Genomic DNA, 12,140 nt, shown 5'->3' on the forward strand with positions numbered 1-12,140 from the left:
GAATTTGGCTGCTTAGTGCTTGTTGTATGCTCTGATAGGAGCAGGGTCCAAGAGGCAGCCTCCGCAGGCTCCGCGGCCCTGGGCCAGGGTGGTTCCGGGACGGTTCCGGGAGCCGGAACTCGGCCGCCCCGCGCTCGGTGTTCGCTCCGATAAGCTCAGGTTCTAAGAAGCACCCAGGCGCTGAACCCTAGCAATCTGTCTGCAAGCCGCAGGCGAATTGCAGCCTGAAATTACCTGATCTATGGCTGAATGAGCTGCGGTCAGTCGAAAACAGGGAAGGTGACGTCAGTTTACCAACATGGTGGCTGCTGGCCTCCTCTGTGGTCCGACCGGTGTGGAGAACCAAGATGGACCGCTTCCTTCCCCCGTCTCGAACCCAGAATTCAGCCCTGAGTACGGTGCTTGCGCGGCTGGCAGAAACTGCAGCGCTGTAACCCTGCGTCTCTATCCCAGCGCACACTGCAGACTCTAGCCGCGGGGCGATTTGCTGAATAAGCAGTGTTACCCTCCGTGCAACAAACCTCTCGCGTTTGAGTCCCCGTAGCCGATCCTTGTGCGATGGAAATCCTTCCTCCAGGTTCCGGAGCACCCCACTATTGCTGGAAATTCCTAACAAGATATCCTTTAGCCGTCCTGACTTGTCATACTCCCACACAGTGAAGCAGCACACGGGGGCAATGCACTCCCCTCGCCGCCATCTTCCTTCTCCCCTCTCTCGCTTTTTTGACCTCTGCTTTTTTTGCTCCCCTGGGATGGTGTTTTGTTTTTCTAGCTGCATCTCCATCTCTCCAGAAGCCCTTGCTGGTCAACTCCAACCACCACTGCATCTCTCACAGTGTGCCTGGACGGCTTAAGAGTGGACAGGTGGATGCTGCACATGTCAATAGCTCCTGGCTCTGGCCTTGGGGGGATAGTCAGAGGTGGTTTCAGTCATCTCGAGGATGGGAAAGTGTCCAGCAACACCTGGAGGAGGAAAGGAGGACATAAAGTCTGAGGGTGTCACTTAGATGGAGTCTAAGAGGAAGTGGTGGCCTGTCTCAGCCTCACAGAATTGACTCTGCAGCCTGAGAAACATTCTGTGTAAATCAGGACCTGAAGCTATTGGCAAAGTCTTTGTCTTGCTTCCCTGACTTTTAGGACTATTAAAGTAGTGTGTGTGTGTATATATAAAAGATTACAGTATATAATATAACACAATACAATATTTTATAAGTTTACCTTGGGAAATATGATATGTCAAGAGCTTTGTAATGTTTTGAACAACTAATAATAAAAAAAAAATAAGTTTACCTTGGGAAGGAACTTAGTCACATGATTCATCTTCCTAATGGTTTGTCTGGATGTTGGTGAATAAATAGTCTCGAACACTTAGGCAGTAGTGATGTGATATACTTGCTCACAGGTCAGCTGGCTGTAGATAGGGAAGACTGTTTTGGTGTATACTACCTTAGGGATCTACAGTCCAGAAGTGGCAAAGAAGCATTTCTCAAATGTGGTGTCAGAACTATACCAGAGGGATGATTGATTAGCATAGAGATATCTAAATAAGTTTTTACTGGTGAAGTAAAGATATGTATGTAGTTTTTGCCGCTGTTCTAGGAAAGGGTAAAAATCTGGTTCCCCCCATGATGAGGTCATAAGTTAGACCAGGACTTGGGTTGCTTCTTTAGAATGTCATCACCTACCTCAGTCTTCCCCAGCCTATTGTGTGTCCATGTGTCTAAGGCCAGAGAACAGGACCTTTCCAAGTTTCCATACTTTTTTCCTGCAGACTTCTGATGATTGTCTGGCTGGCAGAGTTGCCCCAAGGCTGGCTTTCCCTGGATTGTCCCACCTGGTGGTGGGCCTCCACTTGCCTCCACTTGCTTGGGCTAGGGCCTCCACTTGCCTGGGCTGCACTGCTCACATTTACCAAAGCATCACATTGGCTGAAGGCCTCATTGGCTAGGTTCGGTCACTCTAATTTGCAGATGAGGCAATTGAAGTGCAGCTCTAAGAGGAGAGCAGGAGACCAGCACTTCCGGCTCCTGGACCAGCAGAAGAGCTTGGACTATTTGGGATGAAAGAACAGTTCCTTCCGTTCAATCTCACATGCACCAAAGCCTTTTGTAAATTGTAGTGAACTGACTTAACAGGTAAATGAGGTAATAGTATTAAAAAAAGACATAAAATACAACTCACCTCTTTTAAAATAGATATTAGTTTTAGAGTAACTTTAGGCTCATAGGAAAATGGAGTGGAAGGTTGAGATTTTTCATATGCCCCCCTCCCCCACTACACACAGCCTGCCCCATTGCCAACATCCCCCACCAGAGAGAGACATTTGTCACAACTGATGAATCTACCTGGACTCATCATCATCACCCAAAGTCCATAGTATATTGGAGTCCTTGTTTTGTGTTGTATATTCTAGGGACAAAAGTATAATGACTTGTATCCCCCAATGTAGTGTCACACAGAGTATTTTCACTGTCCTAAAAACCATCTGACTATTCACACCTCTACCTTCACCAACCCTTGCAAACTGCTCATTTTTTCACTGTGTCCATGATTTCACCTTTTCCAGAATGTCCTGTAGTGATCATAGTCTGTAGTCTTTTCAGAGGCTTCCTTCACTTAGTAATATGCTTTTAAATTTCCTCCATGTCTTTTCATAGCTTGAGAATTCATTCAATCCCTTTATAAAAATCATTAGGCTCAATAGTCGTAAAATTACTCTATAAAGTTAACTTCTCAAAACTCTTATCCTCATTTTCTGAAATTAATCTTGTCCGTGGCCCACACTGGTAAGTGCTGGTCTTGGTACCCACTCCAGTCTGAGTCTGCCAGTTTCCTGCTCTAGGTGGTAGGGCCTGGGGACCTTGATGAAGAGGATTGGCAGACATCCTTCCCTCTGCACCGCATCTCAGAGACTGCCTGTGAGTTGAGGCTCCTCCCCATGGTGCCAAAGTCCAAGGCTTCTGTGACTCTCAGGGTTAGAAAGAACTGGCAGAGGAAGAGGGAGCTGCTGCCAGGCTTCCCCACCCAGCTGGAGAAGAATTCTGGAAACAGAACAAAGGAGCTCATCTCCACCTCCCCCTAGGCCTCCACAGGATGCGGAAGAGAACAATGAAGGGTTGAGGGAAAGGGCCCCAACAAGGCCATCTTTGTTTACTGGGTGTTCCTCGCTGAAGCCTCTGCAAGGCAAGCCCAGCCTGGGGCCAGAAGTCACCACATTTCTTCCATTTATCTCCCTCTTTCATTCAACAGGTATTTATTGAGCTATGGAATCCTGGGCAGTGGGCCAGGAGTTGAAGAGAGAAAGCTGAGCAAGAAGAGGGAGACATTAAAAAAAGCAAGCAAGTCATAAATGCAAAGTTACCTCCCTCTTGGCTATGCTGAACAGCTCCAGGCCTCTACAGGGAGGAGCAACCAAGACAAATTGACTTTGGAGACCAGAGACTTAGGACTGATTGTCAGAAGGCTGCTATGAGGGGACCCTTTTACTCTGATTATGAAACAGGTCTGGTGCCTTACAAACCCGGGCTTGTGGCAGCAGGCGGTTCACCATCTTGAGAATTCTTAAAGAAAAACTATAACACTTGTTAAAGACAAGTGAGGAAGACTTTATTCAGGAAGGGACTACTGCAAGGGGAGAGAGGTCAGACTCAACCCTAAATATAACAAGGACAAATGGAGACTTAGAGCAAGGAACAAGGATGGGGTCAGGGGATAGGAAAAGTGGTATGAGGAAATATCAGGAGTAAGATGATTCTTGATAGAACAACTTAATAGAATCCTCTCTGAAGGCAGGCCAGGGTGATAGGAAATCAGGGTGGAGAATGAAGAATTCATTTAGATACCAAGGATGGGCCAAAACTGGACTAAGAAGGTCAAGGACAAGGGAACCTCTTGCCTCAGGCTCATCCCTGCCTTAGCAGGATGCTTTTTTTTTTTTTTTTTAAATTCCAAAAGCTGGCAGGATACCTTGTGTTTTGCCCTAACAAAGCAGCAAGAGCCAAAATTCAGGATGAATCATTAATCCTCTCTCACCAGGTGCCTGTAGGTCCCAGGTCTGTGGAGGCTTTTCCAGTGTCTTTTAGATACTGTGTGCATATTTTGATACAAAAGGAATATTTAAGTGAAAGCAGAGAGACACACTAGGCAGCAAAGAATTCCAAACAAGGAGAGTCATTCGAATTATTCTACTATTAGTGAGTTGTCTCTCCCACTACTCCTGTATCTGTTTGGAGGAGGCAAGCAGTTCTTCAGTTATAATCATCAACACAGTATCAGAGGCATTAGGCATGGAGGACTGTCTCCACATTTTGCAGATGAGTCCAACATCCAGCAAGGAAAACTGATTTACTTAATATTGTACAATCTATAAGTGTCAGAATGGCTTCTGTCATAATAGACTACTTATTCCTCCCTGGAGTCTAAGGCATGAAACAGGTGCATAGAATGAGGCATAGAAACATATCAGAAGAACCCCTAAGGGGCCAAAACATGAACACAAGGTATCACTTACAAAGAGTCATAATGACTAACATTTATTGTGAACCCTTCTAGGGCTGTCTTAATAACTTAGCTCAATTAATCTTCATAGTCATCTTTACAGTTCTTTATCAGTTCTTATGACTGTACTTGCTTTCTCTTGTTTTATTGCATTGGCTGACACCTCTAATGCAATGTGGAAGAGCAGTGGAGATAGTGGACATCCTTGCCTTGTTCCTAATCTTAGAGGAAATGCCTTGGATGCTTCTCCATTAAATAATATGTTATCTTGAGAACAGAGGTATACATACTTTATCATGTCAAGATAGTATCCTCAGTTTTTGAGTTTTTTTTCCCTCCCTTCTATGAAGGGTTATTGAATTTTGTCAAAGGCTTCCTGAATGTCTATAGAAATAATCATGATTTTTCCCTTCTTAGGTTTATTATCATGGAACGTGATTTTCATGGGTTACTGGTAGAAAACTAACCTTGGATTATTGAGTATATTTTATTAACTCATGGTGAATTATTTCCTTAACATGATACTGAATATTTGCTAATATTTTATTTAGAAATTTCACAATAATAATGATGCTCATTTCTATATTTCTTTATTCTGTATCTAATTTAGGTGTCAATTCACAAAATGAATTCCTTTTCTGTGCTCTGAAATATTTTATAGAGCATTGGGTTATCTGGTCTTTGGGGGTGTGGTAGAATTTCTTGTTTTGATGCTTTTGTGGGTGAATAGTTCTTAATAAATTACCATATTTTTAATGGAATTTGTTCTGTTTGAACTTTTGAGAAGTCAATTTTGGTGGGAAATTATCCATTTTACCTAGTTTTTCAAATTTATTTTCATAGAGTTTATAGTTTCTCAAATTTAAGTAGTTTTGTTATAGTTGTTATTTCCCCCTTGTAATTTTTATTATGTATAGTTGTGGTTTCTCTTATTCTTGATCATGTTGACTAATAGTTTGCTTAGTATGTACATATATATATATGTATGTATATATGTATTTTAAACCAGATTCTGATTTATTAATTACATGTACTGTTTCTCTGTTCTCTTTCTCGTTAATGTTTGCTTCTCTTAATTATTTTCTGTTTGTGTGTGTGTGTGTGTTTGTGCACACATGCATGTGTTTTTCTTTTTTGGCTTGTTGTTCTTTTAAGAAATTCTTTCTTTTCTTTTTCTGATGCTGGGTTTTGAATGCAGGATCTTTAGCTAAAATACCAATACTCTACCATTATGCTACATTCCCAGCTCTCTTTTTCTCTTTGTAGTATTATGAGCTGTAAGTTTATTTCATTTTATTTTAATGATAAAAGTGTTAAGTGCAATGGATTTTCTTATCACTGCTTGAACTGCATTCCATAGAATCTGATATATTTTCATGGAGATTAGGACTACCCTTGGAGAAAAAGAATACAAAATTAGCAATACAAAATTACATGCAGGGCCTTGGAGAGGGGATCTCTTCCTTCTACTGGGAACCCAGTGAAATTTAAGTGTCATGGCTCCTTATTTCCATGGGCCAGCCTTCATTCACTGCTGTACATGAGTAAGGCTTGGGAATTTACACAGAGTTTTAGGTAGGAGGTCAGTATTGTTGAGACAGACAGCAGTAAGGTCAGACCTGACACCATGAGTAGCAAGAAGAGGGAACTGGAGATGAACTACAATGGTGCATATAATCTTGTGCCAGGAACTTGGCAAACCTTATCTCAATACTCTTTAAACTACGTGCCTGACTATTGCACTATTACCATTTTTAAATGACTGAAGTTTCTAAATGTTAAATAATGTGCTCCAGATATACAGTTGGTATGTGAATGCTGTGTTTTGAATGTCCCCACCAAAACCCGTCTTGAAATTTAATCCCCATTACATGGTATTAAGAGATTGGAAACTATGGTCTTTGAAATGAGGTCATGAGGATGGGGCCCCCATGATTATAGTGGTGGCTTTATAAAACGAGGGAGTGAGACCTGAACTAGCATGTTTGCTCCACTTTACCAGGTGATGCCCTGGGCTGCCTTGAGATACTGAAGGGAGTCCCATCAGCATAAAAGCCCTCACCAGATACGCCTCTTTGAACTTAGATTGCCAGAACCATGACCCAAGTAAACCTCTATTCTTTATAAATTATCCCAACTATGGTATTTAAGTATAGCAATAGAAAATGGACAAGACCATGCACTAACATCTAGAACAGTGCAAACCTGAAGCCCATGTTCTTTGCATTGTGCCTACTACACTGTTGATGCCCAGAAAGGACTGGCTTCAGTGCTCCTCTCATTCTCCCCTGCAGTCATCAAGTTGAAGAACATGTGCTACAGAAAGCTACCTGGAAAGATGAGCCCTAGCAGTGCAGGATGACTTCCTATGGGGAATGCAACACTGACTGCAGTAGTCCTCTATTACTGTGCAACCCATTATCCTCAAACATTTGTTGTGCCACAGGCTCTGAGGGTCAGGAATCTAGGAGCTGCTTAGCTGGCTGGTTCTGGCTCAGGGTTTCCCATGAGATTGTTTTCAAGTGGTCAGCTGGGGCCGGGCCATCTGCTTCCAAACTCACTTGTATGCTTGTGGATGGGCCTTGGTTCCTCCCCAGCTGCCCACTTGAGGCACCATGTGGTTCTTTCCATGGGGCTGTCACAACATGGCAGTCTGGAGCCCCAGAGAGAGAACCAAGAAAGAGATAGGGGAGAGGCACCCTCCATATACATAGAGAATAGGGAAGTTCATATCTCTGAAGACAGAGACGCAGAGAAGAATCTGTTGAACAAAGTCAGATTGGAAAGTCCCCCAGTTTATTACTGGTTGATCAGACATACCCATTTTGTCCACTCTTCATCAGACCTATCCAGAAGATACACAGGTGTCCCTACTTCTTTGGATCTTCATTTCTCCAGGCTTCTGTGTAATGAAGAATTTAAATAAATTGGTATGCCTTTGTCTTGTTAATCTGTCTTTTGTTGTAGGTGTGTCAGCCATGAACCTAGCAATAAATGAAGAAAGAATTTTTTTCTCCCCTTCCGTGTCTTAAGTGTACACAGTGACACTGGGTATACAAGTAGACTCTTCAGGAGTCTCCGTGTGCATTGAGCAAAGCAAACACATTCCCTGCCTGCCCACAGCTTGCATTTGAGTGGGAGGGGCCAGGCAATGAATGCAAAGAGAATTAAAATAAGAGCAATGGCTATATGGATTGTGAAGAAAACTAAAGTGTGCTGAAGGGTAGGAGGAGACGGGCATTGCTCCTTCAGGTGACTGTCCACATTAGGTTCTTCTGCTACACTGTATAGAAGACGGTGCTCAGAGAAGTCCTCTGATGAGGTGGCATCCCGGCCGATATGCCAGGGTGAGCCACATGGAGACCAGGGGTGCAGCCAGGGCAAAGGCCCCGAGCAGGGGTGTTCTTGGTATGTGTTCAGAGATGTCATGGTTGGAATAAAGTGAGCAAGGGAATGATGGGTAGGAAATGAGATCAGAGAGGTAGCCGGGCCGGATTAGACGGAGGCACTGTAAGGTCCTTGGGTGTTCGTCATCTGGAAGGTTTTGAGCAGGAGGAGTGGTGATCTGATTTCGGCCTGCTCTTGAGTTCTTTCCAGCTGCTGAACAGGGATCAGGGAGATGAGGAAGACCAGTTGGGAGGATGCTGTAGAGGCTGGTTCTAAAGGGGACACAGCAGAGGTCCTGAGACTCGGTCAGACTCCCGTACCTGCCACAATTTCTGTGTCCAGGAGGTGGTGCTGCTGACACATGATAAGGAGGTTTCTGTGACTTTTTCAAGTTTCTGGCCAGTGTTACAAGTTTCAAGTTTCTGGCCTTTTAATGACCAAAGGCCCCAAAGGCCGGTGTTACACATAGGTGCCAGGTACTGTGGCATAATGGGTGAGGAAGTGAGCAACACAGACATGGTGCCCACCCACATGGCCCTCACAGAGCCGCAGGGAAGAGAGGCAGAAGATGCACTGCAGCTTAAAGGAAATGCTGTCAAAATTACGAGGGGCCACACAAAGCAGCCAGCTCTGAGAGAGGACCCACAGGACAGGATGGGGTGGCAGGCGTTACAGGCACCGGATGTAGTCACGGAGAGGGGAAAAGCCGTGTATGGAGGACAGTCTGTGTCCAGGAGCGGCGAGGAGAGACAGGAGCCAAGGCAGGACGAAAGTTAGAAGCAGGCTTGCCAAGTCCCTGGAATGCCATGCTAGTGCCATTGGGCTTCCTCCTGGAGGCACAGGAAGAGGCCCGAGGGAGCCCAGTGTCGGTCTGAGTGGAAATAAGGACTCCTTTTGCAGTGCTATTGTTAACACCATTAAAAAGGTTTAGGACTTAAGAACCAAGATCTCAACTGCAGCATAAGTTAAAATAGCAAGGAAAAAAAAAAACTGAAATAGACCTAATATCTAGCAAGAGGAATGAAGCATTTTGCATTAAAAATGTTTAGGGCTGAGAACAGAGCTCAGCGGTGGAGTGCTTGCTTGGTGTACTTGAGGCCCTGGGCTCCATCCCCAGCACTGCATGAGAAAAAAAGAAAAACAATTTTGATGGTGTGTCAGATAGCATAAGACATTACATTTTTTTCAAAGAATTCTTAATGATGAGGACAGAGTTTATGATATAATGTTACATAAAAGAGGCAGGATAGAGAAATAATCCACACAATCTGAAAGGAAACAGGCCCAAGGATCACAGTGATTCTCTGCAGGAACTGAGGTGAGATGTGATTACTTCCCCCCTCCCCTTTTTTTTTCAACTTTTCTAGAGTTTTGGAAAAATTTCACATGAATATGCATTGATTTTGTGATGCATATTCATGTGAAATTTAAAATAAGGATTTCCTGAATAGGATCAGGAAGGTTCCCTTAAGGGCCTGCTTTAGAGCAGGAGATAAGTAGTTTGGAAGCAGAATGAGAAGAATGTGTTCTCTGACTGAACGTGGGAAAAAGAGAAGCAAAGGTCAAAGGGAACCTAAGTGTGACCCTTTGGTACCTACTCAATGCAGCAGCCAGAGAAATCCTGTTAAAACAAAATCCATATCCTGTTCCTCCTTGCTCAGAGCCCTGCCATGGTCCCATCTCCGGGCAGAGGCAAACCAGTATGGTCAGAGTTACTTCAAAGCTTCTCGTGGAATTTTCCACCCTGCCCTTGGGTTCTCTCTCACTTTCTGGTCTCCTTCCCTCTGCCTCCCGGCCTCCCCACTATTCCTGGAGGTCAATCTGTTCCTGCCTCGGGCCCTTGCATTGGCACCTCCATCTCAGAAGGCTTTTCCACATCTGTCTTGCCTTCTCACCTCCCTCAAATCTATACTCAAGTGCTTCTTCTTGAGGCCTTTCTTGGTTACCCTCTCTAAAATGGAACACCCTAGAACTTCTGTTCTTCAACTACTTGTGCTTCTCCTTAGCACAAATCATGAGTTAATAGAGCTATGTATTTTACTTGATTACTTTATTTCCTCCACTTGAATGTAAATTGCAGAAGGGCAGGGATTCCATCTTGTGCACTGCCTCCTCCCCAGCTTCTAAACCAGAACTAACACTGCCTGTTGACTGGCCAAAAGACCTTCACTGAAGGAAGTAAAGAACCCAAACACTCCATTTATCACCAAAAGACCTTCAGATTTCCACCACTTATTGAAAGGTATTAAATGGCTAGATTTCTTTTAATCATGAGCTCTTTGAATACAAAGATTCCATTTTAAAGAATTCCCTTTCTACATTATTTATTTGTTTCATTATTGGTGGGTTTCTTTGTCTTCAGGAACAAGACTCTATCTGTGGCTTAGAGATTGGGAAGTGGCAGTCAGTGCCTGGGGCAGGGAGGAGGCTGGGGGTCCCTGGGGCTGATGGATGGGAGGGCGTGCTGGGGCTGTCAGATCTTGCCCATGGAGGTGCAGTCCTTGGTATGCTGGTGCCAGCCCTGTACCCAGCTGTTCCATGCAGCAAGTGGTACATGGGGCTACTGTGCACATTGCCATGTGCTCTTCTTGCAGCAGCTTGTGACCTTGATGCTGTGATCGCAGCCAGTGCATTCTGGTATCAGTTGTGGTTTGGGTTCTGACTGAGGGAAGCACAGGTCTAAGGGTACAGAGACCATTTTCGCTTCTGGAGGCTTCTGGGCATCCTTAGCCCACATCTACTTAAGGCAGCTCCATGCTGATGTCAACACCCCTGCAGCCTGTTCACAGCTCCCCAGGTGGGTGCTTCTTGTTTCTGGTGCAGAATGGAGTCCTGGGTGTCTGGGACCAGGAGAAACACCACCCTCATACCAATAGGCTGGGATCTCCAGAATCCAGTGGGAGTCACCGTGCCAAAGGGGGCATTCTAGAATGTGAGATAAGTTCATAGACACCCCTTTATGTCCCTGGGCTCCAGGCTGGTGTTCCATCTCTGCCTGGGTAATTTTAGTATGGAAGTAATTTGAGGAGCAAAGCAATAGAAAGGGTAGATTTCATTCCAATTCCATCCTTCTCCAGGATAGATAAATACACCAATTTCTTGAGCAATCCCAGAGGAATGAATCTAGATCCTGTTGTTTCTAGAACTCATTTCCCTCTAGCACCAGCATAGTGGGGTTTATTGAACTATTGCTGCACTCCCCTCTGGCCCACCAGGTGGCTGTAAAAGAACACATAATGGGTCAGTAATGGGTCTGGACTGGAGGAAGCCAGGAGAGCCAGGGGCTGGGAGGTGCCTGGTCTACCTCCACACTGAGCAACCCCCAGTGTTCCTACAGGTGCACAGACTAGGATGTTGCCACCCAAGCTATTCTAAAGTAACTGTGACTGATGCCCACGGAACAATGACCAGGGTCCCTGCATCCTCAGCCCATGCACGGGTGCACCAAGTCAGAATTTGAAGTAGGTGCCTGAGGGCTGAGAAGATAACCCGGCAATTCACAGCACAGAATGATCTTGCAACCACCCAGAGCTCTTCTTTGGTGAAAAATAATAAAATCGAAAGGCAGGATCTGGTCCAGCCTGGACTGCACAGACACCATCATCTGACTCTAGGTCACTTTTCTGCCAAATTGGATTCATTGCGCTCCTCATGGCCAGGCCATCTGGTTCTTGCTCCCTATTCCCAGGCATCTGCTTTGGTGTCTCCTAGTCCTTCTGTCCCCCAACCCCCTCCCTCTAATTTTGTGCTGTTCACAATGTGATGTCTATAGAAAGGAAACTCCTAGGTTTAATCCATACTATTAACATTGTCTCTGCCACATTCCTGAGCCCAGATGATCAACAAAACCATATATGGAGCCTGGTTTGTAGTTTGTATTGGTGTCTGTGGTGTAAATACTCCCATGACCCATTTCACGCTGCCAGTGTGATGTCACTGAGCTGAGAGTTAAATGCACAGGCCACCATTCTGTCATTCTGGCACACAAGATGCCAGGACCTAAAGAGCAGGGATTAGAAGTAAAATAATTAGGAAGTGATGAGTTTGGCTGATGTATTAGCTTTGTTTTTAGTATGTTTCACTTCATTTTTAAGAATGATTCTCTCAGATGAGGAAGTGCTGGCTCCAACACACCAATGAAGGGAGACAGCCCACTGCAAGGCACACTCCTGACCCCAGTGTGAGGCCTCCAGGGCACAATCAAGGGGCAAGAAGTTTGTTTTCTCAAGACCTGTGGCCCTGGAGTCACTGAGGCT

Source organism: Marmota marmota, unplaced genomic scaffold (genome assembly GCF_001458135.2).
Source record: "Marmota marmota marmota unplaced genomic scaffold, marMar, whole genome shotgun sequence".
Lineage (NCBI taxonomy): Eukaryota > Metazoa > Chordata > Mammalia > Rodentia > Sciuridae > Marmota > Marmota marmota.